General features: G+C 37.6%; 1 long non-coding RNA gene across 1 annotated transcript; it reads right to left on the bottom strand.

Annotated features, from left to right (window-relative positions):
• Nucleotides 1-9879: 9879 nt before the first annotated feature.
• Nucleotides 9880-13991, bottom strand: LOC139128690 (uncharacterized). Its single transcript, XR_011551382.1, has 4 exons — nucleotides 13440-13991; nucleotides 12859-12997; nucleotides 12495-12567; nucleotides 9880-10373 (listed from the first exon to the last, which is right to left on the bottom strand). It is a non-coding gene; the product is annotated as an uncharacterized lncRNA (long non-coding RNA).
• Between the last annotated feature and the right edge of the window lie 12316 nt (nucleotides 13992-26307).

Below are 26307 nucleotides of genomic sequence, written 5' to 3'. Positions count from 1 at the left end.
TAAACAACTTCAAACATATTTTTATTTCTTATTTGCTATCATAGATTTCTGCTGAGCATAAACCAAACTCATTTTTACAGCTGAAATGCGAAAGTAAATGCATCACTGTGAAATACTGTAGTTTTCTACGACTATATTTTCATCGTTTGTTTTTCTCTCTAGAGAGGAAGAGGAGAATCCAGCAGCCAGAGAGACATATTGACATGCATGATATGTTTCGAACGGACATCATTCCCCGTTTTCACCTGTTGTGGGTGTAACAAGGTCATTGGTTGTTACATTTGTTGCATCCAAGTAGAAGCCTGCCCAAACTGCAGAGCAGCAATCCCGGAAAATGCGCCACCCCTCAGAGGGCTAGATCATGGCATGTTCGGAACTGAGTACAGTTGTAGCACTGACAGGGAAATCGCCAATGCTATTCAGCAAAGACCGCCTTCACGTAGTGCCGGGATGGAGGAGGAGGAGGAGGAGGATACCATCGAAATCCCAGATGACGACGATGACGACTTTCTGCCGGAAGTAAGATTTGGCCGTAGTAGAGCTAGAAACCAACGCGACTAACCGGCGTGTGCTTCATATTATTGTTTGCGTTTTTACAAGGAATGTTATAGAGTTCACGAATGTTTTGTAAACCGTTTACCCTTTTTCTCAAAGGAACTTGTAGACTCTAGTACATTTCGAAAGATAGTTTTATTGTTCAAGAAAAAGCTTTGTATCCAAGAGCTGAATTTATATAAAATTAATATTTTGCGGAGTTCAAGAGATTGGCTCATTACGTGACAACTACCTTTTCACGCATTCTCCCACCAAATTTAATTCTACCAACCGGTGCCACTTGAAGTCGCCAACAACCAGATAGGGAGGCATATTAAAGACTGCAGCTGCCAGGAGTATCAGGTGACCATATTTTTTCGTGTTTTGACTTTGAATGATTATGGAATGGGCGATTTAAATGACATTTTGTTTCTCATTTACATTTCTGAAGTAGATTCTGATTTATGATCAAAGGTAGAGCTTGCTGTTTCTTCAACCTGGAAAAATTGCTCCGACCGTTTCCGCTACTACTGAGGAGTTTGTGTCAAAAGGTCACAAAGTTTCATTTTATTGTTGTCTTCCAACAACGGAAGATTGATTGTAATGTTCTCTAAAATTTGTTGCATTTATATCCAATAAAACTATTGTAAAACGTAATGCTTCTAGTTTTTGAATACATGCTTTGCTATAATTTTGGTGTTTTATTTAAGGGGGTATGAGCTGTCACTTTTCTGCATTATTTGGCAGTTTCCTTGTACTTCTTTGTGAACTCAAGAATATGTTGACATGCTTGTTCAGTTTGTGAATATAGAATGTGCGTAAAGGACAATGTTACTGCATCTTGTAAAGTTCATTTAAAAGGTACAAAGTCTGCATTTTTCATAAATTTTGTTTGATACAAGATACTGCTTATATCGTTTGAGATGTTGAAAGATACTGAATGAATGTGTGGCCATGCATATATTCGAACCCGTTTTAGACGAAAATGAATGTTCATGACCATTAATTCATTTTCGCGATGGTTTCGTTTATCGTGTCTAAAACCGGGTGCGAATATATGCAGGGCCACCCATTCATTATCTTTCAACACGTCAATCGTATAAGTAGTATCGTGTATCAAACAAAATTCATAAAAAAAGGCAGACTTTGTCTCTTTAACAGTTACAATGCGTTTTACACACTTTGTATTCACAAGCTAAACAAAAAGCATCAACATGCTGTTCTAGTTTGGAGAAGAGCAAGAAATTTTCTGAGCTTTCAATGACCTACTGACGTCACGCAGTCCATCGTCACGTAAACCAAATAAAATTTGTACAGTTTTCGGGCCATGGGGGCACATGCCTTTCATCCTTTGGCGATTTGGGGCAGAACGACTTCCTTAACAGTACGCCCTCTATTGGTAATATGAGATCTGCCAAAACGTAGGGTATGGACAAGTTTACCAAAAGAGGGCGCACTCTCTGGTCGTCTGCCCCATTCTCACAGCTGACTGCTCTGCTCAAAAATATTAACCTATTTTTGCTCAAGAATAGGTCACCTATTCTTGAGCAGCGCAGCCAGCGGTAAAAGAAGGGCAAAGGACAAGACTATCGGGTCAGCAGTTACAACACGGAAATCAAGGTTCCTAGTTATTTATTTTAATAAAGATTACGAAAAGTACTCATATACCGAGGCGCCACCGTAGTTCACTAGTGTATAGTAGAATTGTACTATACACTTAGTCAACTACGGTTGCGCCTGTGCTCATATAGGGAAGATGAGTATGTTAGGGTGTAAGAATCTTGGTTTGCATTTTTACTGCATGATGATGATAGGAGCTACACTTAGGAGCTTTGACAAACGCAGGAAATCCATGAAATGTGATAGAAAATAGCATGTATAAGGGACTGGACACAAATTACAGGGGGGGTGGGCCGGTGTTTTTTGGGGGTGGGTCGCCATTTTTCGCGCAAGCATTTTTGAAGGGTCATAAAATTTTGTGCAAGCCTATGGGGGAGGGTCACCTTTTTTCATGCATCAAAGCTGAAATTGCATGTGCACGTTATGGAATACTGAAAAAAGAAAAAATACCTCCTGGCACTTTCATTTTCTGCCATTACCATTTTCGGCGCGCCCTTCGGGCGCAAATTTCAGGTATAATAAACAATGTATTGATGATCCAAACAGCCACATTGATTTAAGTTGTCATGATTTCTACTTATTCAACACTATTGTGCATAATTGTCCCCTATAATGACTCTTTCAATAACAATTTGGGAGATTACTTATTTGACATCATTCTCCCATTGACAATACATCGGGTATAGGTCGGTGTCAAACGTTCATGTCGCTGTATGTACATTTTTTAATTTTTTGAGGACATTGACAGAATACAAACTGTTCAGAATAGTGCATAGTGTCATCAATAACAACTGGAAGCTTCAGGTCGAACAACTTTTGAATAACAATTTAGGATCAGATAACCTATGAGTTATTTGTAGTTTCCTCATAGCCTACAATGTATAGTGAATCAACATTTTGGTGAAATTCCAAAATCAAATTTCTTGCACAACCATTGACTTGAAACCACTCTAGTCTAATCATGAATATTAATACTAATAATTAGGTGTACATAAATGCACAGGTTTACCAAGTTTTGTATTGGAAAAAAAATATTCATAGTTTCAACATAGACTGCCATGTATAGTGAATGGACATTTCAGTGAAATTCCAAAATCAAATTTCTTGCACACCCATTGACTTGAAACCACTCTAGTCTAATCATGAACATTAATACAAATAATCAAGTGTACATAAATGCACAGATTTTCCTATTTTTGTATTGGAAAAAATTATTCATAGTTTCATCATAGACTGCCATGTATAGTAAATCGACATTTAAGTGATATGCCAAAATCAAATTTCTTGCACAACCATTGACTTGAAACCACTCTAGTCTAATCATGAATATTTATACTAATAATTAGGTGTACATAAATGCACAGGTTTACCAAGTTTTGTATTGGAAAAAAATTATTCATAGTTTCATCATAGACTGCCATGTATAGTGAATGGACATTTCAGTGAAATTCCAAAATCAAATTTCTTGCACACCCATTGTCTTGAAACTACTCTAGTCTAATCATGAACATTAATACCAATAATCAAGTGTACATAAATGCACAGATTTTCCTATTTTTGTATTGGAAAAAAATTATTCACAGTTTCATCATAGACTGCCACACAGTAAATCGACATTTAAGTGATATGCCAAAATCAAATTTCTTGCACAACCATTGACTTGAAACCACTCTAGTCTAATCATGAACATTAGTACAAATAATTGAGTGTACATAGATGCACAGATTTACCTATTTTTGTATTGGAAAAAAATCATTCATAGGGTTTCACCATAGACTGCCATGTATAGTGAATCAACATTTCGGTGAAATTCCAAAATCAAATTTCTTGCACACACATGGACTTGTAACCACTCTAGTCTAATCAAGAACATAAATATCAATAATCAAGCACACATAAATACACAGATTTGCCAAGTTTTGTATTTAAAAAAATTATTCATAGTTTCTTCATAGACTACAATGTATAATGGATCCACATTTCACTGAGTGAAATTCCAAAAACAAAGTTATTGTACACAGATGCATGTGTTACCACCCTCTTCTAATCAAGCAAATTATGTCAATTATTCAGGGTCATATATACACAAATAGTGCATATTTTTAATTCTGAAAATTTTTTTTTACAGTTTTGTCATAGACTCCCATGTATAGTGGATCAACATTTTATGCGAAATTCCAAAAACAAAGTTATTGTACACAGATGCATATTTTACCACCCTCTTCTAATCAAGCACAATTATGTCAATTATTCAGGGTCCATATATGCACAAATAGTGCAAATTTTTAATTCTGAAAATCTTTTGACAGTTTTGTCATAGACTCCCATGTATAGTTTTGTCATAGACTCCCATGTATAGTGAATCAACATTTTGACAGAAATTCTAAAATCAAATATCTTGTCCACATGTGCACTTGTAAACAACCCATGCTAATCAAGTATATCTATATCAGTTATTAAACATCTGTATATGAACAGATATAGCTAGTTTTATACTGGAAAATACGCGTTCATAGTTTTCTTATAGTCGACTACATGTATAGTGAATCAACATTATCGATAAAATCTAAAAATTACATTTTTTGTACAGGCATGCACTTTTTACCTGCCACTTCAAGCAAAGTACATTTACATGAATAACACACATATGATTTGATATTTTTTGGACAACGCCTTATATCGGCCACATTTTGCCTTCCTTTCGGGAGGGCGACTTAAAAAGTATAGCAAGTCAGAAGGGGGTCTTTAACACATTGCGGGTTTTTTTTGGGGGTATTGAGTAACAGGGGAGGGTCACTTATTTTCATGCACGGATAAGGGGAGGGTCACTAATTTTTGTGCATGAACTTTTGAAGGGTCACTATTTTTTACGCAGCGGTTTTTCGAAAAACACCGGCCCACCCACCCCCCCCCCCCTGTAATTTATGTCCAGTCCCTAAGGAAATCCGGTCAGTACAAGCAAGCCCGGCCTGCGAACGGTTGTTAAGCAAGGGCTAAAAACGAAACTATATGTTGCCCCTAATTCTATTTGAAGCCCTAACCTTTTTGTGTCAGCCTGTGACCGTAATCCTAATGCTGGGACTGTAATGCCTATCAATACAACATCGCAGCCGACGTTTGATAACTGCCTGTTCTCCAAAGCAGTGCACTCCACCGTACGTCTACCGACGCACTTTTGCATGTAGCCGTTCCCGGTGGTGTGCACTGCTTTGGAGAATAGGCAGAAAAACGTCAGCTATGATGTCGTCGTCTTGATCGGCAGGAGGGTCTCAGCATGGGTTAAAGTCCGAGGTAGAAGAATAAACGGTTAGGGCCTTAAATAGTGTTAGTGACAGAGCATAGTTTCGTTTCAGCCCAAGTTTGGCAGGTCGCATGTAATGACCGAAATTCTGTACAAGTCAACTCGCTGAGAGGTAAGGAGATGTCATGCCAGTCGAGGGCGCTGTTTTACATTGCCGCATAATTGCATGTTTTGATATGCCCTGGAGGTTGGTGCACTGTAGTTACCGAATCAATAATAAAAGCTGACGGATGACAACGTAATCTCTTCGTTTTGATTGCTACCCCTCCCCTCCCCCGCTTGAAACGAAATGTCTTTTTGCGAAATCAGAAAATAATCAATGTGAGTACAAGGATTTGCACACACATACACTTCCGAGACATGATTAGAAAAGACTGCATCTAACACAACAAAGCCAGACACAACCACTGAGTGAATTTAGAGTTGATCATTTGTCATCATAGCTTAGGTGTACCATTTTGCCAGTGATTACAATTTCTGTAAATTTCTCGATTGTTTTCTGAAATTTCGGAACCGTAAGCGCAAGGACAAACAAAAACGAATTTACTTATCTTGGATTTATTTCCCTCAGGCGTTTTGTAAACTAAAATTATAACAATTAATGATAATAAAGACTACAAAATACCGGGATTTGTCTGAGTGCATCGCATAGGGGATTTTGTGTCAGACAACGGCTACGACAATACATTTTTTGTACGATGGAATTTAGCAAACGATCTCTATATTTCGTTAATAGCCTCACATCTTACACTTGCAAAAATTACTGTCGGTAGTCATGTGAACTGACATAATGGTATACATAGCGCATACACATTCAATTTTACATAGACACAGACTGATTGAAGTAACAATATTTCCACAATGCATTTAATGCAAACCTAAGCTTTATTTTGACATCTCTAAACTGGATAAAAGAACAACACAGACAGCTACCCGATGGAAACAGGATTAAATTCATCTGAAAAGATCAAAACATACTGAAGTGCGGTAAAAATGCTGAAAGATCTAACATAGCGTAAGAAGCTGAAGATGAAAAATAAGGCAGAATTTTGGGGCTTATGATGAACAACTGAACGAAATAAATACTTTGCTAAATCGCGAAATGACAACATTTCCAAGATCAAAAAAATATATATTTGAATAACATTCAATAATTAAAAAATGTCCGTGGTCACAGCAGTTGGTTTACTGGGTTTAATGAATGGATACAATAAAAGAATATTTTGAAGATACTTCAATCACGGTCGAACCTCAGAATTATAAATGACGAAATTATGGGCCTTATGAAAATATCAGTACGAACACGTTATCCACAATGACTAAAGTATCTTTTTAATCGGAGGAGGCTTTGAAACTTCACAAATACGTCTCCTATTCATAGCGTTCGACCCGGGATTGGGATACGCCGCGCCGGCATTCTGTATATTTATAGGTCTGGACGCCAGTTCTGTCTGAAAAGAACGTAGACGTTTGCCCGTACAAGTTTGCTTGCAAATCTGTCAATCTTAGCGCCTTCACTAAACAAGAGAAAGACTATTTTCATTTTTATTGCGCCGTACAGACATGCAATGACGACAGGGCGTGTCTTTACCCTGGGTCTCAAGCCATGAATTCGGGCATAATTTGTGAACTTCACAGCCCTCGACTGATCAGGTACTTTAGGCATTGTGGAGTACGTGTTCATATTGATATTTTTATATGGCCCATAATTGTGCCATGTATCACCTTGTGGCTTGACTGCTATTGAAGTTTTCGGCATGTATCACTTTGGCGAGACCGTATGTGAAGTCTCTTAAAATAATTACGTTAATGTACTTGATCCATTCATTAAACCCAGTTATACCACTCTCCGCCTCGTGCCCATTGTTCTAGCCATGCTCTCTAATTTCCATAACCGAATATTTTATTATATGCCACCTGGCTTTCTTTTGTTTTTTAAAAAAGTGTCCGATTTACAAGTTCTTTTGTTTAAAAGTGTCCGATTTACTAGTAAATCGGACACTTTTAAACAAAAGAACTTGTAAAATGGACACTTTTTAAACAAAAGAAAGTCACGTGGCGACGAATAAAAAAAACAAATGCGAGACATTATACCAGAAGAAATTTATTTCACCATCAAGTACAGAGTAAAGACACTTTAAAAGAATCACCGGACTGAATTAATTTTGCACGACTGTACATCTCAAAATCAATTACAGGTCACCGTGAAATAACAGTATTGATTGCAAATATCACTTCTGTGTTAAGGTTATTGTTATCACGATCATTCGAAGCTGAAATTTAAGACTTCAAAGTCAGTTATCAACACTGAATGTACAGGTTTCAGTCGCCTTTGGTAAAGTTAAATCTAGCTACAGGCAAACACACACGCAGTACCACAGTCATTGTGGATCTAGACATATTGTTTTTTTTGTACTTGCAGTTTCTGTTGCGCCTTTCTCTGACGTGTAGCTTGGTCTTCCGATTGTGGCCGTTAGCACTGGCGTGACAGGGGGACTTTTCTTTTCCATCTTTGGCTTTGGTAGTTGAAGTGCACCGGATACAGCTTTCATTTGTACTTCATCCGCCATATCGATATACGTAGAGCGACTCGGCAATTGCGTGTATGCTGCTCAAAGTTTTCGACCCAAGTGAGCAAAGCGTGACTCTAACGTCGATCTGCAAACACCTTTTCACTTCATTCAACCAACCAATCAATCAAACATAATTCATACAATTCAAATCAAACCAGGTGCGCTACCCACGTCATCGCACTACAATAGCAACACATGTCCACTTTGTTTTATCCAATCATGGGTCAGTTTTTTATACTTTCATTCAACAAGGTGTCAAAACGCGTCAACGTTTTCCTGCCAAAGTTTCGACTTGCACTGCACTAAAATTACAAATAAAACTTCCGGCGTGAAAACAAGGCTCTAAAACTCGGCAAATTCGTGGTATAACACGGTCAGCGAACTCGTCGTCGGCGGTTAACGGAATTAACGGTACAGTTTGCCATAAAACTCCTCGGACCTGCGGGCCTCGGAGTTTACTAGCAAACTGTACCGTTAAATTCAGTAAACCGCCTCCTACTCGTCCGCTTACCTATAGTTATACCACTCGCCGCCTCGTGCCCATTGTTCTAACCATGCTCTCCAATTTCCATAATCGAATATTTTATTATATACCACCTGGTTTCTTTTGTTTAAAAAGTGTCCGATTTACAAGTTCTTTTGTTTAAAAGTGTCTGATTTACTAGTAAATCGGACAGTTCTTTTATTAAAAACTGTCGGTTTACTAGTTAATCGGACACTTTTAAACAAAAGAACTTGTAAAATGGACACTTTTTAAACAAAAGAAAGTCACGTGGCGACGAATAAAAAAAACAAATGCGAGACATTATACCAGAAGAAATTTATTTCACCATCAAGTACAGAGTAAAGACACTTTAAAAGAATCACCGGACTGAATTAATTTTGCACGACTGTACATCTCAAAATCAATTACAGGTCACCGTGAAATAACGGTATTGATTGCAAATATCACTTCTGTGTTAAGGTTATTGTTATCACAATCATTCGAAGCTGAAATTTAAGACTTCAAAGTCAGTTATCAACACTGCACTGCAAATTTTTCTGGTTTGCCGGCCAGCTAAATTCAAGCCAAAATAAACCGGCTTTTTTGTCAGTAAACGGATTGTTTCGAGTTGTGAATTTTGGCTTATATTTGGCTTTCTGGCATGCCAAGTCTGGTTTCTGTGCATGCCAGTTTGGGTTTTGATACGGATATATACATGCCAAGTAAAAATCACTTCAGCTTGCCAGTAAGCCAGTTAGTACTGAACAATGGTTTACAGGCAATCCACTCTTATATGAACTAGGCTTGCTAGCAAGCAATGTTTTAGATACTGTGGCTTGCCCATATACCAGATAATGCTGAATAGTGGCTTATTTGTAAACCAATACCACACTTCTCTGGCTCAACAGTAAGCCAATTCTGGTTCCATCTGGTTTGAAGATAAGCCAATATTACTGCAATGTGGCTTACAAACAAACCAATTTCTGACTAATTATGGTTTACAAGCAAGCCACTATAAGGATTCCTCTGGTTTACCAACAAGCCATTACAAGCTGGCTTGCAGACATGCCACTCTAGGGCTTTTGTATGGCTTGCTGACAAACCAGTTCAATATTGGCCATATTGCTGGGGGGGAGGGGAGGGGGGATAATTATGTCTGACCATCCTTCAAATTTAAAATGGATTTCTTCAAATTTTGCAGACACAGGGGAGGATTATCATCCAATGGAATGGCCTATTGGGTCCTCTATGTGATGGAGCTACACAAAGCAGGACTGTAAAATATCTGAAACACAAACAACAGCTGAAATAGTTAGAAATCCTGCATGCAAGCTACATTAAAAAAACAACAACAACAATCATCAAAATTAATTTCAGATTAACATTTATTGCAATTTACAAGAAATGAAACAGTAATTGTTGCAACATAATTAAATCTAATACTTACAAGGGTATACTCACTGAAAATGACATTCTTATGAATGCTACTTGTAAAATCATACTGATAACATGATTGATGTTATAAAGTTTACCTCATGCATCTGATGCAAAATTGCTAGCTGTTTCACCGGGAAATCCCCTGTGCATTACAGACCACTCATAATTGTCAGCACATTTAGTTCACATCCCAGCTTTGTCAAGCCAGAAGTACTCTACAAATTAACAAGTTCCTTTCAGACATCTGATGTAATTAAACTTTGAGACCCTAGATAACTAAGCAAACCCAGCATAACATTGTCTCTTTCCATGCTGCAGAAGATTACACCTTCAAGAAACAACACAAACTGCTTGCTCCTTCATAGACGAGCATACCTAAACAGGGCTGCTGCTTTGCATCTCTTCCTCGGAGTTTTCCAGTATCCTGGAATGTAAAAGATGTAAACACTTTAAATTTGAGGCACAAGGTTAGATCATGGTAAAACACTCAGTACCAAGCTACCAGTACAATGAGGGCAAGGCCTATCTACTGGTATGTTTAGGGAATTTGTGCAAGTATATTGGAATGTTTATTGGCAGCATTCTAAATTACAGTCATGTTCTTAAACACATATTTGACTGCAGGTACACTATTATCAAGTCTTTCTTGGTGCACCAATAATCTGACATGACTACTCAGGGTAAAGTCTCTTAGCATGAAAAAGAGAGCTCTTACAAGTTATTGTCAATGTCATAGGCCTTGCTGCATCACTGCACTTGCAAAAATGTGTAAAACTATGGTTTGAATGTCATGATAATGAATTTTAAATCCAGAATATCAAAATGAATATATTACAAGGCAAGATATATTAGATTCTCAGTGCAATGTCCTTTTGAGACTTGCAAAGAAGCTGGAAAGACCTTTGAGAAAGCATTTTATCACTCTGGCTATGCAACAGCCATAATTGATGATATACTTCACATGTATATAGTTTGAAATAAGTAAGTGAAGCTCCATTAACTGTAACTACTGTTTATCATCTACACTTTCTTGGACTACTTTCCTCAGCATACTAAAATGCCAAGTATTATGTTTGTAAACACAGCCTGTATTTTTATCATTTTTATAATTGACAAATGAATTCTTGTCCAGCCCTAAATGAAATTTCAACAATAACAATGCTACATGTACATACTGTACTGAGTAGCTAAACATTGAGGATTTCATTATGCTTCAATGACTTGAATGGGAAACTACAGTTGATAAGCAGAACAAAAATGCTGGCAGAAAGCCCCCAAGTTGTGGCTAATGGAGATCCGAACAACAGAACTAAGCCATAATCTACCAAGTAAACATATGATTCATGTGAATGAGGGTATGGTTGATGGTCATATCTGCCTTTTATCTTGAAATAAATTGACAAATGCAGATTCGACATGGCCATGTCCTTGTACAACATCCTAGCACAGCTTTGACGAGCACTCTGTGTACCACCCATATACCTGACAACACTGTAGCAGGGGTAATTTTATACACATCCAGATATAGGAATGTGTGCTGTATGTATGTGACATGCCTAGCACTATATGCATGTACCAGATGTGCTGATCACCTCCCTCTACCAGGACCTGTGTTCAGCATTTGAGGCACAGTGAAATTTTCAGCTGTGAAATTTTCAGCCCCTTTTTACCCTTGTCACATAAAAGCTTACTTCCCTGTACCAGCCTTATTGTAAACACACAGTGCAATTGTGCCTATGCAGACATTCATGTACCAGTTATGTTGGAATTTCCCTATTACAGAACTGTACACATTGCTTCTACAAGGTTGATTTGGAAGCAAATTTTGAAGCTCATTTTTTCAAACCCATGTTACGGTACATGTACTATTTGCAAAACTATTGTACAGGACTGTTGACACACTAGGTACATGGATGTGAAATGCAGCTGTGCTACTTATTTTTCTGACTATACTACACTGAGGATATTATTTTAATAGCTGGTAGTCTATGTAGCTTCCAGAGCTGGTACAGGTATGTGCACATCCCTGAACCAGCCCTCAGAATGTAAAAGGGCTGTGAGAGATTTCCAGTGTAGGATTACACGGACGTCGTTGTACTGAATCTGACAGAAATTATAAATCCAGCATGATGAAAACTCCATCAGCTGTAGCCATTGGCAATTTCCAAGTAGTTTTGTTGTGTGTATATAGTTTCTTGTTCTACTTCTTAAAGCATAATGAATGTCTAACATACAGTATCAACCCAGTTCATATGTGTACAGCATGGTTATTGTTAAAAATCTAATTTCAGTCTGGAATAGAATTCATTTGTCAACAATAACAATGGATGTTAAGCATGTACACAGTACATTGTCAAGCAGAACACTGGTATTCAAGAGACTGTTATATAGCTATCAAAACTGCAGTTTGTACACACAACAATGAAGATTGAAAATTGCTAAAACTTACAGCTAATGTCAGAGCAAACTAGTCAAGGCACATTATGTGCCTTGACTAGTTTGTACTGAATCACAGTAACAATTTTTTTCAACAAGCAATACTTACGTCACAACTGTTACAATTTTTCCAACTGCAGTTTTTCCACCAAAGACACTTGAGAACCAAAAATGTTTGATGCCTTTTTAAAATAAGGGAAATGGCAAATTATGTTATGTTTGATACACCAGACTAAGATTCAATATCATAAACCAGGTGCAAGCAAATGGCTCCCCTCATAAGATTGATTATAACAATAAAAAGTTTAAACAGGTCTGTCAGTTGTGTGACCACGACAAAGATAATATGTCACAGATATGTAATAACAGCTGAAATTTAAACAAAACCCAAAGTTTAGTGTACTATGTGGAAATATGAGGAACATTCATGCCTGATGTAATTATTATCACTGCACATAACAATACTTGATCACCTTTTATATATTCGCTCTTTGAATTCCATATCTGAGGGCAGAGTCTTCATTCTGCTTACACATTGTACACAGAGAATCCATTGTTAATTTGTGGAGCTGAAGGCATTTTCTGTATCGAGTATGTTATGTCCTGGACAATCTGTTGAAAAAGAAACAAATAATTATCTATTACCGGTTAGTGGAAGTCAATAGTCACATTTGTACAGGAAGTTATTTGCTGGAAATGAATGACTTTAATATTTACCCATCTTGAGTGACAAGATGGCTCACAAAATTTGTGTAAGCAATGTTGAAGGACCCAAGTTCAAATCATGCTGTGGAAACATAAATTTGCCTTGAATAACAGAATCAACCATTACATCTTTTTGGCCAAAGGATTTGTGAGGTATGTGTCTGTATTAAATCATCTAAGTTGCCAGTTTGAGGTTATTATCAACATAAACAAGAAATATCATCCATGAAACAGTATGTTTGTTATTGAAAGAATGGCATGAGGATATCTGCAAATAAGCTGTGGCAAGTCAGTTTGCCTGAAAATAACACAGAAAGGTTGTGTGAAACAAATGTGCACTTTTACTCACTTTTTCTGGTAAAATGGGGCATCTCTTTACTGTGGCAATAGCTCTTGTTGCAGCTGTTTGTTGGTGTCTCCGTCCTATATAATAATGACAAAGGGTTATTAAATGCAATTTTCCTGTGAACTGATGGGTGACAAAATTTAAATGATTGCCATCTTTCCGTTCAGGATGGACAATGGCAAGGGGTTATTAAATGTATAGCGGACTATGGACGACGTACACCGGGCGACGCATTCATGATCTACCTCCCTCAAAGAATAGCCCTGCGTACAGGTCTGTGTGTTCCCGGCGTTATAACTTACGGCCTCCGCATAACTGGGGTCTCTGCGGTCCGGATGAGGACCGCAAGGAAAACGCTGTCTTTTTGGACGAAATTCTGCTCTATCGGGGCAAAATCCTTTTCCTGCCTACCTTAACCTCCTTACCGACCCAAGGAAAGATGCGATTAACTTCTCCTAACATCCAAAATCGCTCGTTTTCTGAAACATAACGTACTCGACAAGTTGTTTACCCACGGGGATCGCCATTTTGAATCTCGCTGCAACAACCCCAGTTATCTCCATATAGACCGTTGCAGAGTAGCTAGTGGTGGAGCCTGGAGGCCGTATAACGCCGGGAACACACATACCTGTACTCAGGGCTACTCTTAGAAAAGCTCCTCGTCGCTGACCAGCTGACACAGTGGAGCTAAGAAAACGCATTTGATTATTCACCGAGCATGGACGATTTCGGGGAAACACATTCATTCGCGGTCGTGAAAAGCCATACAAACACGATAAACATACACCCGTCCATGGTGTAGCGGTATGTCGAAGACAATGGCGAATAGTTGTGACAAGGAAATTTTCACTTTTTCCGACAATACTCAAACGCATGTATGTTACTTAAAAATGGTTCAAGCTAGCCGATAATCTTTGAGGAAAAAATAAGCGCGGTTTAAATCAATGGCTTTGCAAAGCTTCCACCGAATACGCAAAAACAAGCTTACATTTGATTTGTGCCGGCTGTGCATTCTAAGACGTCGGTCGCAACAACTTGCATCTGATCATGACCCGTGTATATGTGGTGGCGAATAGCTATCGTTGAGGTACATAACGAGTTCTTGCTTGCGAAGTAATTCTTCATCGGCGACGGAAGCCATTACTGTCGACTTGTACCGGAGAACGGAATCGTAAGCGCTGATACGATCGTCAGTAACGCCTCGGCTATGTACGGTGCGAAGGCCAGTGTAATTCGGATTTTTGGCGGGCGCGGTATCATATCAGTGCCACACAGGAATTAATACGCAACTGCCTAAAGTGAAGGGACGGGGATTCCAATAGCCAGCGGTCCCTTTAAGAGTACGATCAATCAACAAGTACTATAATTCTTACATATGTCACGGAGATATAATATCTATGACGAAGTTTAAACATTGGCTTGGTGAATCATTGTGTAAAATTGAACTATTTTAAAGTGCAATGTTACAAAGGGTGAAAGGACGGTCAAAGGTTAAGGACTTCCTCCTTGTACGCTGTTTTGGTAATTTGAACGACCGTCTGAATATCAGTTGCGTTTGCTATGGCTTGTGTATATTTTTGGCACATTCAGGGGCATAGAACATCCATTTCAAACATGTCCTTATTAATAAAATGCCGCGTCGGACTTGTCCCAGGATCAAGGCTGTGGCCTGGCAAAAATCCAGGATATGCCTACAATCCGGGCCTACAGGCTACAGAGAATAGCATTGATCCCGATTTCATGCTTGTATTACTACTGCATACGTGAATTCGGCCAAAGTTTGTTGTATGCGTGACTCACGGTTGTGGTAGCTTTAGTCTGAGCTATGAATTATTGTGGTTGTTACTTCCGTCATTGTCTTGGAAAATGTTGACAATCCGACGTATAGCCCTACATTTATTTTGCATGTCAATGAAAGAAAAATGACGTCATTTGACGCTTTTTATTGTCAATTATATCCTTCAATTGTTTTGATATTTATGTGCCCACAGATTTGAAGCAAGTCCATGTCTTTTGCTCAATTGAAAACTTCACAAAATTGTATCGCCCAAAATTAAAGCTAATCAATCTGTTGCACTGAATGCGCATGGTCCTCCCTATCGTGCGAAAGGCCTGTCAAGTCGTGACGTGATGTAAAATTCTGGTTTAGAAATTAGCCAGTGACTGATGATGACAATGGCTTGAAAACAGGCCGATTAATTTCATAAACTTGAATGGTTTAAACTCAAACCATGCCCACAAAGCTGCCACTTGTGGTTGGCTTAAAGATGAGCCAATGATTTGTTGGTATATAAACAAACCAACGATGCCAGTGGCTCAAATTTAAACCGATAAATTATATTGTCAGGGGCTTAAAAAGAAGCCATTCGGCTTAAATTTATACCATGACGGCCTTGATAATAAGCCACCAATGTATTGGTATGAATACACGCCATCCATACTCTGTGTGGTGGCGTGACTTCAAACCTTAAAAACCTTCGTGGATTTCGGGCAAACCGAAATATTTCACACTGGTTCACCCGCAAGCCACCTACAAACCAAGTGGTTATATTTCAAGCCAGAAGAATTTGCAGTGTGAATGTAGAGGTTTCAGTCGCCTTTGGTAAAGTTAAATCTAGCTACAGGCAAACACACACGCAGTACCACAGTCATTGTGGATCTACACATATTTTTTTTTGTACTTGCAGTTTCTGTTGCGCCTTTCTCTGACGTGGCTGTGTAGCTTGGTCTTCCGATTGTGGCCGTTAGCACTGGCGTGACAGGGGGACTTTTCTTTTCCATCTTTGGCTTTGGTAGTTGAAGTGCACCGGATACAGCTTTCATTTGTACTTCATCCGCCATATCGATATACGTAGAGCGACTCGGCAATTGCGTGTATGCTGCTCAAAGTTTTCGACCCAAATGAGCAAAGCGTGACTCTACTGAACGTCGATCTGCAAATACCTTTTCACTTCATTCAACCAACCAATCAATCAAACATAATTCATACAATTCAAATCAAACCAGGTGCGCAACCCACGTCATCGCACTACAATAGCAACACATGTCAACTTTGTTTTATCCAATCATGGGTTACTTTTTATACTTCGTTCAACAAGGTGTCAAAACGCGTCAATGTTTTCCTGCCAAAGTTTCAACTTGCACTGCACTAAAATTACAAATAAAAACTTTTGGCGTGCAAACAAGGCTCTAAAACTCGGCAAATTCGTGGTATAACACGGTCAGCGAACTCGTAGTCGGCGGTTTACGGAATTTAACGGTACAGTTTGCCATAAAACTCCTCGGCCCTGCGGGCCTCGGAGTTTTACTGGCAAACTGTACCGTTAAATTCCGTAAACCGCCTCCTACTCGTCCGCTTACCTATAGTTAACCAACTGCTGTGGTCCTGGACATTATGTAATTGTTATATTTTAATGAAATAATTTTTTTTTGATCGTGAAAATATTGTCTTTTCGCGATTTTGCCATTTTGCAAAGTATCTATTTCGTTGTTCATCATCAGCGGAATCTTTAATTTGAAGGGAAAAGACGAATGTGCAATTGCATTTGATTCCTGGCCCTAGCTGGTTCTACAGCGCAACAAAATTATTTCATGAACAGCACATCCAGTCGTAGAAATGGTGCGGCAGAAGTGCACACTTCAATCCTGACTTCCAAAAGCCAACACGAAACATTCAGTCTGCACGATGACCGGGCTTTTCGGTACCATTGCATGACGGGTAATATAGGCAAGAATGGCGTCTTTCAGTGGCGTCATTGAAAGTAAACAAAAGCCAGCAATATCGCCAAAATAAGACGCGGTTTTCTCATAAACTGAGATATATTTTCACTGTTTTTGAGATGGTAAGTGTCGGCTATAGGTCTGAAGAATATTGTCGACAAATGTTTTGGCAATATACGTATTTTAAAATATAATTTCATCACTTTTCAATTGGATAGCTAAAATGACTTGATTTTGAACGAACTCAACTTTCAAAATTTGTAATTTTTGGTCTAAAGACACAATCGCCAAACTATGCTGATTAAATGTACCCCATTGTCAATGTAAACGTAAAATAAAGTCATCTGGGTCACTAGGCACGCAATCGTCGGCAGAAATGGAGCGAATTCATGTGTGTGAATATAGGCCGAAATATGAAAATTTGTCAATTTGTGGCATAATCCTGCTGTTGAGGACGATGCTGCTTGAAAAAGGCTACAAGTGTCACTTTTAGCATAGCTTCCACAATACAGTAAACGGGTGCTAAAGTCCCGCCCGCTCGGCTGGTGACCTCACTGCACCCAGAAATGGAAGGTACATTTTCTATGGGGTTGACAGGACTCTCTTTGAAACTTTGTAATTTTTGGTCTAAAAATCATGTAGACAGTTTAGTGTGAAAAGTAAGGCCTTTATGTATTACTAATTGTTTAAAAATGATTAATCATTACTGTGGTTCATCAAAATGTGTTCTAAGCACTGTTAACTTTTGAGCGAAACAATGAAAAACCCTAAAATTTTCAAGCCGATTATGTTCCACCTAAGTACCATCAGACTAATGCAAACCTCTCCAATCGGCAATGGTTTACTCCTAGCAACATACAGCTTCATATTACTCATCGGGGACTTGCCCCCTTGTCGGTAATTGCTCTGATTGACACGATTGCGAGTAACTTGCAGTGAAAACCATTGATTGACACATGTCAAATCCAAGTCGTAAGGGCGCGAAGCGCGGTACTAGCCAATCCCTTACCACTTTCTTGAATGCAGCTGAGCTGATTATTATTGCCCTCAAAGTATGACTCATCAGCTATGCCTTAATAAGGTAAAATAGGCGTAGATAATCAAGAAAACCCAGGCTAACAATCAAGAAACCCAGGCTAACGACGTGGCGGGAAAATCGCATATGTTGTAAACAAATGCTCATGAATAGTATCACATGACATCTCAAAGCTGCGCCTATTGGTTGAATGGCTAGACATAATGAGGTCATGCATAATGAGCTGTCGTGTATTACTCGCTTGTGCGTGCTCATTCCACCGGCGAGCCACTCGAAATGCACGAAACTTGCACAATACGGAATAACTCGTCGGCGTATGAGTACATTTTCTGTAGTAGAGGTTGCTAATTACAACTGCATTCAGAGGTAACTTTTGGTAGCCCGTATTTGTTGAAAAGATCCAGACAACTAAAATTTCTGTCGATCTCACAACTGGTCTACGTCTGCGATCGCAGGCAGTGTTGCAAGTGTTCGATCAAAGGGTCATACTGCTGCCCGTCACTGCCCGACAGGCAATTTACCTTCCAATGTGTGTAATTAGTCGATATCTCTGTACCACAGCCCATTACTCTCTGTAAAACCAAACAAAATAATAGTCCTAGCGGTCGATTTTCCAGCGAGTGTCAACGATCATCTGTGGTATGCCCATGCAACGATGATCGTATCCGGTATCCACACACTGCCCGTCAGGAAATTATATTGATGACAGCTTTGAGACAGGATTCAGTCATTGTGAGTAAAAACAGACGCATATAGTTTGTGTAGCTTTCTATAAATGTGGCAGTACTCTTTTGGGGCTGGTACACATCAGCAGGGGCTAAACAGCAGCTCTTTTGTGTTTAGACATCGAATCTTGACAGTACGGCATGCAGTCGACGGGTAGTTGGACCGGTCGGGAAGTTCATGTGATCGCTACATTTAGACCTTTCAATCTAGGTTCGTTCCAGCAAAGCCATTTTTGTACCTATCTTTATTTCTACTCTAGAAAGATAATTAGCTTTAAATTTGATCCGTAACTTTAAGAACCGTGTGAGTTTCTTGTTCTAATGTTTTGATGGTATAGCATCGACAGCGGTCAACTCTCGTCGAAGTGTCAACCATTTATGCGCAGGGTGGGAAATTTAACTGTCATAGAACACATGCATACTGAGGTTCTCAACGTCTTCAAATCATCAAGAAAATAGTTATTTTAATTAAATAAATTACAAATAATATCAAATTATTGTAAAATATCTTCATGTGACAACAAATATCAATTGTTATTTATACCTTAGTGATTGAACCCACCCATTAAAGAAAATGGTTTCTGACATGATGTCACACATGCCAATCACCCTACAATACCCAATCAAATCACTGGTACCGGCCACACCTCAAAAGCCGGGTTATCGTGCAGACTGATTATAGATAACAATTAAAAGTGTGTTTTTTTTGTCACAGCCAGTTTCCATCAAACTAACGATAGAGGGCGCTTTGGGTCAAACTCACATGCAAGAAGCGATTAAGAGTTGACCTTATTGAATATTAAGTTTGTATAGGCCAGAAGGAATAAAAGCAATGTGCCCAATGATATAGTTGTCACGATGATAGCCCAGAACAGCTGAAAGATGACTAATCACCTGGAGGTGATTGGTCCCGCTAAAACGACGTTTTGACTTATTTGATTTAAAGTCTGGTGCCGTTGTAAATTGATATATATATTATGTAAAAAATAATGTCTTTGCATCTGGCTTCTGTTTTATTCACTGTGAACGTTTGAGGACTGGGGCATTGTCACGACTCAGATCATCGAAATTTCAAATCGAAAATGTCAAAACAATGTTTTAGAATATGTTATATCAAGAATCATAACATCTGAAGGAGTGGACGTAATTTGTCACGGATTCTAAACATGACTAAGTGGTAATGGAGGAGAATAACCTTCAACACATGACCTGCAGAATGGTCTCGACTAACTACAGTCAGGTCATGGGTGGGGAGAATGATCTACATAAAATTTACAATGGAATAATGTTTTCTTTCTTTTTGTTCTTACGATTTTTCTTGAACCATATTTGATAGGTAAAAATGACAAGAATTGTTTTTATTCCACTACGATACATTATTTTCTCACAAAAATAAGAAACAGCAGATGAGAAAGGACGAAGGACACACAATCATTAAATATGCGTGTTTATTGTATATTCATCATTAATCGAAATCCAATTACTTCACGAGTAATATGGCAATGTTTTCAACACTATTTACTTTGATAATTAGTCAATACATCCTGCTGAATAAAGTAATACAAAATAAAAAAAATAGTCAGACATCTTGAGTTTGTTTTTATCATATTACTTAGCCTTTGTTTGTCTGTATTCTGGAAAATTACTTTTACTATCCTATAGCTTGTTTCATTTCATTAAATTATTATAGATTCCCAGTGATTATTGAATGCTGTTATTTGATAGTGGTAAATACCGATAAATCATTAAAGTTCCTGCCACATAGGCGCGTATTAAAATCTCACACTCGCCCTAAAAGTCATCAAACAAGCCATTGCGTGTAATCTTCCTGCCATGAAAATACTGGATGTATAACATCTTTGAAATATCGCAGTATGTCAACTATTATAAAAATGATATTCTCGTTATGCATTATTTGAATGTACAATAACACAATGTCACTTTTGCATATTAGTATTGAATATGTAACTTTGACCAGGCATTACATAAACGTGTAACATTCCTGGTTGTAGCCTTATAAAAATCAAACGTTTTGCTATAAGGTGTCTTAAACTAAATTACCACAGATAGACAATCTTTTCATCGTGTAGATACGAATGAAAATTGCTTCAGCGAGTGCCCTTTACATATAGCACGTGTTACACATAAATGTTGTGGATTAGATATATGACTTTACCGGATAAAGAAATGGCAAATTCTACCAACTATAAATTTTACAAATTCAATTTAAGCGTGAATATGCTAACAATTGTGAAGATATTGTGATGCCTCTACATGACATATACAATAAAAATGCAAAACCAAATAATGTGGAAACTTGATTTGTCTCAAATCACAATTATGTAAGAACATCTAAAATAAATTGAACACAGCAATACTATTTTACATAATGTATTATTAACACCATTTAGAATAGGTACTGACTTTCATTGAAAATATTGAGGAATGACAAACTACAAATGCCAAAAGTAAAAGTACATCAAACATTTCAAAAACATAAAAGTCGTCTATAATAATTGCAGTTTAAGCCAACATTCAAATAAAACTGAGGCGTGATATTAACAACCAAATATGTCGTATTATCAGTCTCTAGTAACGATATTATGACGTCGATGACATATGATGTTGATGTCATCTGTAGGAATATCATTTCTCAGGTTCTCATGATCTGATACCATTGGTGTCAGTATAAGGAATTTTTGAATATATAACATTTAAAAAAATTCAATAAGGGGCCTGATTGATATATGGTATTTCAATTAATTTTATGCTTCAGCTACTAATATAGGATATAATTATTACTACAGAAATTTTGCAAGCGAAAAACAGTTCTGATTACTACAAGTAATTATGTGTTTATCATATACAGGCATAGAGTTTTGTGTTTTGAAAAATCTCTACGTGGATTAACCCATATCAAAATACATATCTATTCTGTAAAACCGCTTTCAGTGTATTGTCAATAATGAAAAAAATAATAATCTAATGAGCCAAAAGTGTCATGATGGTCTATCAAAATGTTTACTTTATTAGTTTTCATTAAGATGTCACTGCTTTCTATCAAGAAGTTAAAACTAAATTAGAACTTAAATATACCTGGATATTAGTGTTATATATTTAAATTCAGATTTCAATACCTAAAAATCTACAAAAACTACCCTTAGCGTGAATTACCATAGAACATTAACTCTCAGGGGTCTCAAGTATCTTGCCGTGTTCCTCACAGACCCAAATAATTCGTTCCCCATAGGCTACAGGATAAAGCCCACCAAAGTGACCATCTTCATCGCTTTTGCCAAGGAATCGTTGCAATTCTCGACGTTTAAGACCTCTTTTACTTTTTTCAAATTCTTTCATAGAGTCTTGAAAAGATTCTTTTGGTATTTTATCCAGTTCAGGACAATGACTTCTGAAATCATGTATGAATTCAGAAAGTAAGACATTTGCTTCTTTTGCAACATCGGACACGGTTGCTGCAGACACTGTCGGGCAAGGTATGAAATTCAACAAACAGCTAGATTTCTGGATAATTTTTAAGACCCTACAGACATGTTTTCCATACTTTTTAATAAAGCCTTTGACATTCCTGAGTCGATATCCTGGTGAATTTATAAAGTGTAGCTGGTTTGGACTTTCACAAAGTAAGTGAACAGCATAGCCGTCACAGAGATGGGAGAGGACCTGGTGTGCTAATTGGGCTAGTACGGACATGGCACCTACATTTACAGGTAAAATCGTGAAATGACTTGGACAAACCATATCATTTCTTGCATCAAGTATGAAATTATGCAGATCTATTCTATTGACACCATTCCACAACAACAAATCATCCCTGTTGCCAAAGCTGTGACCATGGAAACCAGAGGAACAAGTTTGAGATTTTCCGATGGTATCAATTGTCCCGATTTCAATTTTACGCTTTACGAGACAATGGGGACAAGCTAGTGTTTGGCTATCTCCATGTCACAATTGCTATACAAAGTGCTATTGTGAACAGTAATAACGATTTCTTTCAGTCGATCTAACATACAGCAAGCCTGTGGCCCCCTTACACTTACAAGGATTGAGTTGCTGTAGTAAAGCATCTCAAACCGAACACAATGTACTTCATCTGTACAAGCACTGTTTGATTTGCTACATTCCGAACAAAGAGACACTGTGTCATGACACTGAAAGACAATGTTGTTTCTTGTATATTTTGGTTTTATAGCTCGGACAAATTGTGTTCCCTTACTTACTGCAACAATAAGATCGCAGAAAAACAAAGGCGGGAGAAAACCAAATTTGCATGTCAGAGTGGCTTGTCTTTCCCCAGATTTTGGATAAGGAAACCAATGTTCATGACTCGGCTGGCCAACTGGTAGCTTACAAGGAAACAAATAGAGTCTATTTGATTCAGATATAGAGACATTTTCTCTACAGTGTTCCTTACCATATGGGAAACACACTTGCAATGACACAAACAGGTCTAGAAGAGCATTGTGATTCTCACAATCAATATCTTTCCAAACTATCTTTAGCTTTATTGTACTCAATAATCCACAGCCGTCTATGTATTCCTCAGTGCTGCCGTCCTCTCTTTCATACGATATCAACGTCTTCAGCGTATTTGCAAGCCACTGAGCGTCTAGAACAACGATCTTGGCCTTAACACCATTACCTGTTTTTGACCTATCTAAAACGATGTCGCCCTGACTACAGAGAAAGCTTGTAGCATTTTTTACCGCCTTCTCGTTTACAATTCCAATATACCTTGCGATGTCTTCATACTCATTGTATGATATCAGAGGAGTATTACGCTTCAAACGTTCAGATTTGAGTTTTTCTCGAAGTAGGTGCCATTTTTCCGGTATTTCTGGATTTGATAAAATGACAGCGTCAACACATACTTTCGTCAATTCCCTTCGAACTTGCTCTATGCTTTTGTTTTCACTTGAAAATATACGTTTAGGAATTTGTTCTGTACAGGAAACCTCAAAATATCCGAGAATATGAGGAAAAGACACAACAACTTTCTCTTTGAAATCAATTTCTTTGACATCTTTAAGACCCTCTTCAGTTTCGTGAACAGCAACGTAGCCTGCTAATCCACCAAACTTACTTTCTCTTTTTAATTGTTCTGGATTATTACATATCAGACAATTGCCGTTTAGACTTTTTGCGTAACGCCAAAGATGAGATTTTCTTACTTCACGAATTTGCTCCTCAAACCTCTTCCATATACTTTCGAGCACATCCTTGTTTAACATAGATGCATCAGCATGGGTACCAACCAACAGAACAGCGGAATTTGGCGCGTAGGAGAATAGTGTCTGCAGCCACAGTTTTACTCTGCCAATCTGGTGCAACCAGGAAGTATTTGTTACTGATGTGCCAATGGAAAATCTACTCAGATCAAATACGACAACGAAAACACTGTCATCTGTAATGAACAACGAGTGAGATTCCAGAAAATCGACATCTCCGGCAAAGTCAAAGATCGTTAACTTTAAAGACGTCTTATCCAGAAATAATTCAGAAATTGTGATGCCATCTGTCTTCTGAACGGTTTGTGTTTTATGTCCAGTCAATGCTTTTACAAGACTTGTTTTTCCAACCCCTTCATGACCAACAAGTATTACTTTTACATTGTCATTAGGTATCGTCTTTGAATCTAAAAATTCCTTCAGATAACCAACAATGGCATCCTTACCACTCTCTATGATATCTGGAGGTACATTCAAAGCAGGGTTACGTTGTAACTTTATATCTTTGCAATCAGTCAATTTACACAATGATGGCGGCATTCTTCGTATGGAATTGTTACTCACGTTTAACACTTCTAATCCAGAAATTGAACCAATATCTTCCTGTAACGCAGTCAAACCATTGTCATTGAGAAACAGTTGTTTTACGCCGTCACAGGCAATGTGGATGTATTTTTTTTTAGTTTCCTGAGAAGCTTGAGTATGTTTTTGAACCCGGAGGGTGCAGTGACTGATATTAAGAATTTCGAGTGCCCAACGCAATTTGATAGACCATGGTACACTTATATTTATATCAATACATTGCAATACCCTGGATGATGGCAAAAACCATGAGATAACTTTCTCAGTATCAAATGATTTGATACTGATCAAATGTAAGGCATGAGATATCTGTATCTTTTCCACATTCTTCATATCTACGTCAAATAAAAGAATTGAACTTATCACATACTTCTCCAGTAATTTATCCAACATCGACAATGCCTTGTTGTCACTTAAAATCACAACAGACACTGTGTAACCTTTTTTGTACCATGATGTCAATGTACTTGCTGCTTTATCATCGCATATGTCAACAGATTCAGGAGTCACGTCAGGTGAGTTAACAACAAATTTTGCAACTTTTACGCTCTTCTTAACAAAGTTCTATTCGGAAGAAAATGAAACAAAAAACAATTGATTATTGTACATATATATTGTACACACACACACACACACACACACACACACACACACACACACACATATATAAATATATATATAATATATATATATATATATATATATATATATATATATATATATATATGTATATATATATATATATATATATATATATATATATATATATATATATATATATATATATATATATATATATATATATATATATATATATATATATTGTAAAACAATCGCTTCTTAAGACTGGTATGGAACATAATTAAAAAAATATTGAGAAAACGATACTCTCTCAAACTTCTGGAGAAGTGTGCGAGATTTCTTCATGCAGGCCAGGTGATAAAAAGTAAGCTCTCATTTTCCTTCAAGGGTTGCCATTCTCAATCTCAGCAAATGTTTTAAACATATTGCCAAAACGAATATTGTAGATTTTTTCAGGGAAATCAAATCCTGCTAACATCGTCCGAAAAAATATTTTCCTATCAATTACTGCGAAAAAAAGAAAATGCATTCTCGTCGATTGTTTGCAAGAAATATAATTATTCAAGTTGATTTGTTCAGATAATCTGATTTCCCGCATGCTTAAGGTAATAAAATTTAAGGAAAATTTATCCTGGCAGCTTAAGTAAATGGAAATTAATTCCCAAACGCTTCTTCAAAAGTGTGAAAACGTGTTAAATACACTCTATACATTCGCCATATTCCGTACTAGTGTCATGAGTGTTTGTCTTATCAATATTGTACATGTCATTTCTGTACGGAACAATTGTGGAACAATGACAGTAAACCTTTCAACATGATATGACTATGACTTCATATAGCGCTGTTAATACCATCTTGTCGACGCTTGTCAAAAATGCAAACTCGTTTGGACGCCCTAACGTTGACAATGCTTCAAAGATATGATTTTGGTATTTCTTAATTTCTTCAGTGTTTGCAGCTCGCCATGGCACTGCATCACA

The sequence above is a fragment of the Ptychodera flava genome, unplaced genomic scaffold (genome assembly GCF_041260155.1).
Source record: "Ptychodera flava strain L36383 unplaced genomic scaffold, AS_Pfla_20210202 Scaffold_65__1_contigs__length_701920_pilon, whole genome shotgun sequence".
Classification (NCBI taxonomy): Eukaryota; Metazoa; Hemichordata; class Enteropneusta; family Ptychoderidae; genus Ptychodera; species Ptychodera flava.
This window is presented reverse-complemented; position numbering and strand designations above follow the sequence as displayed.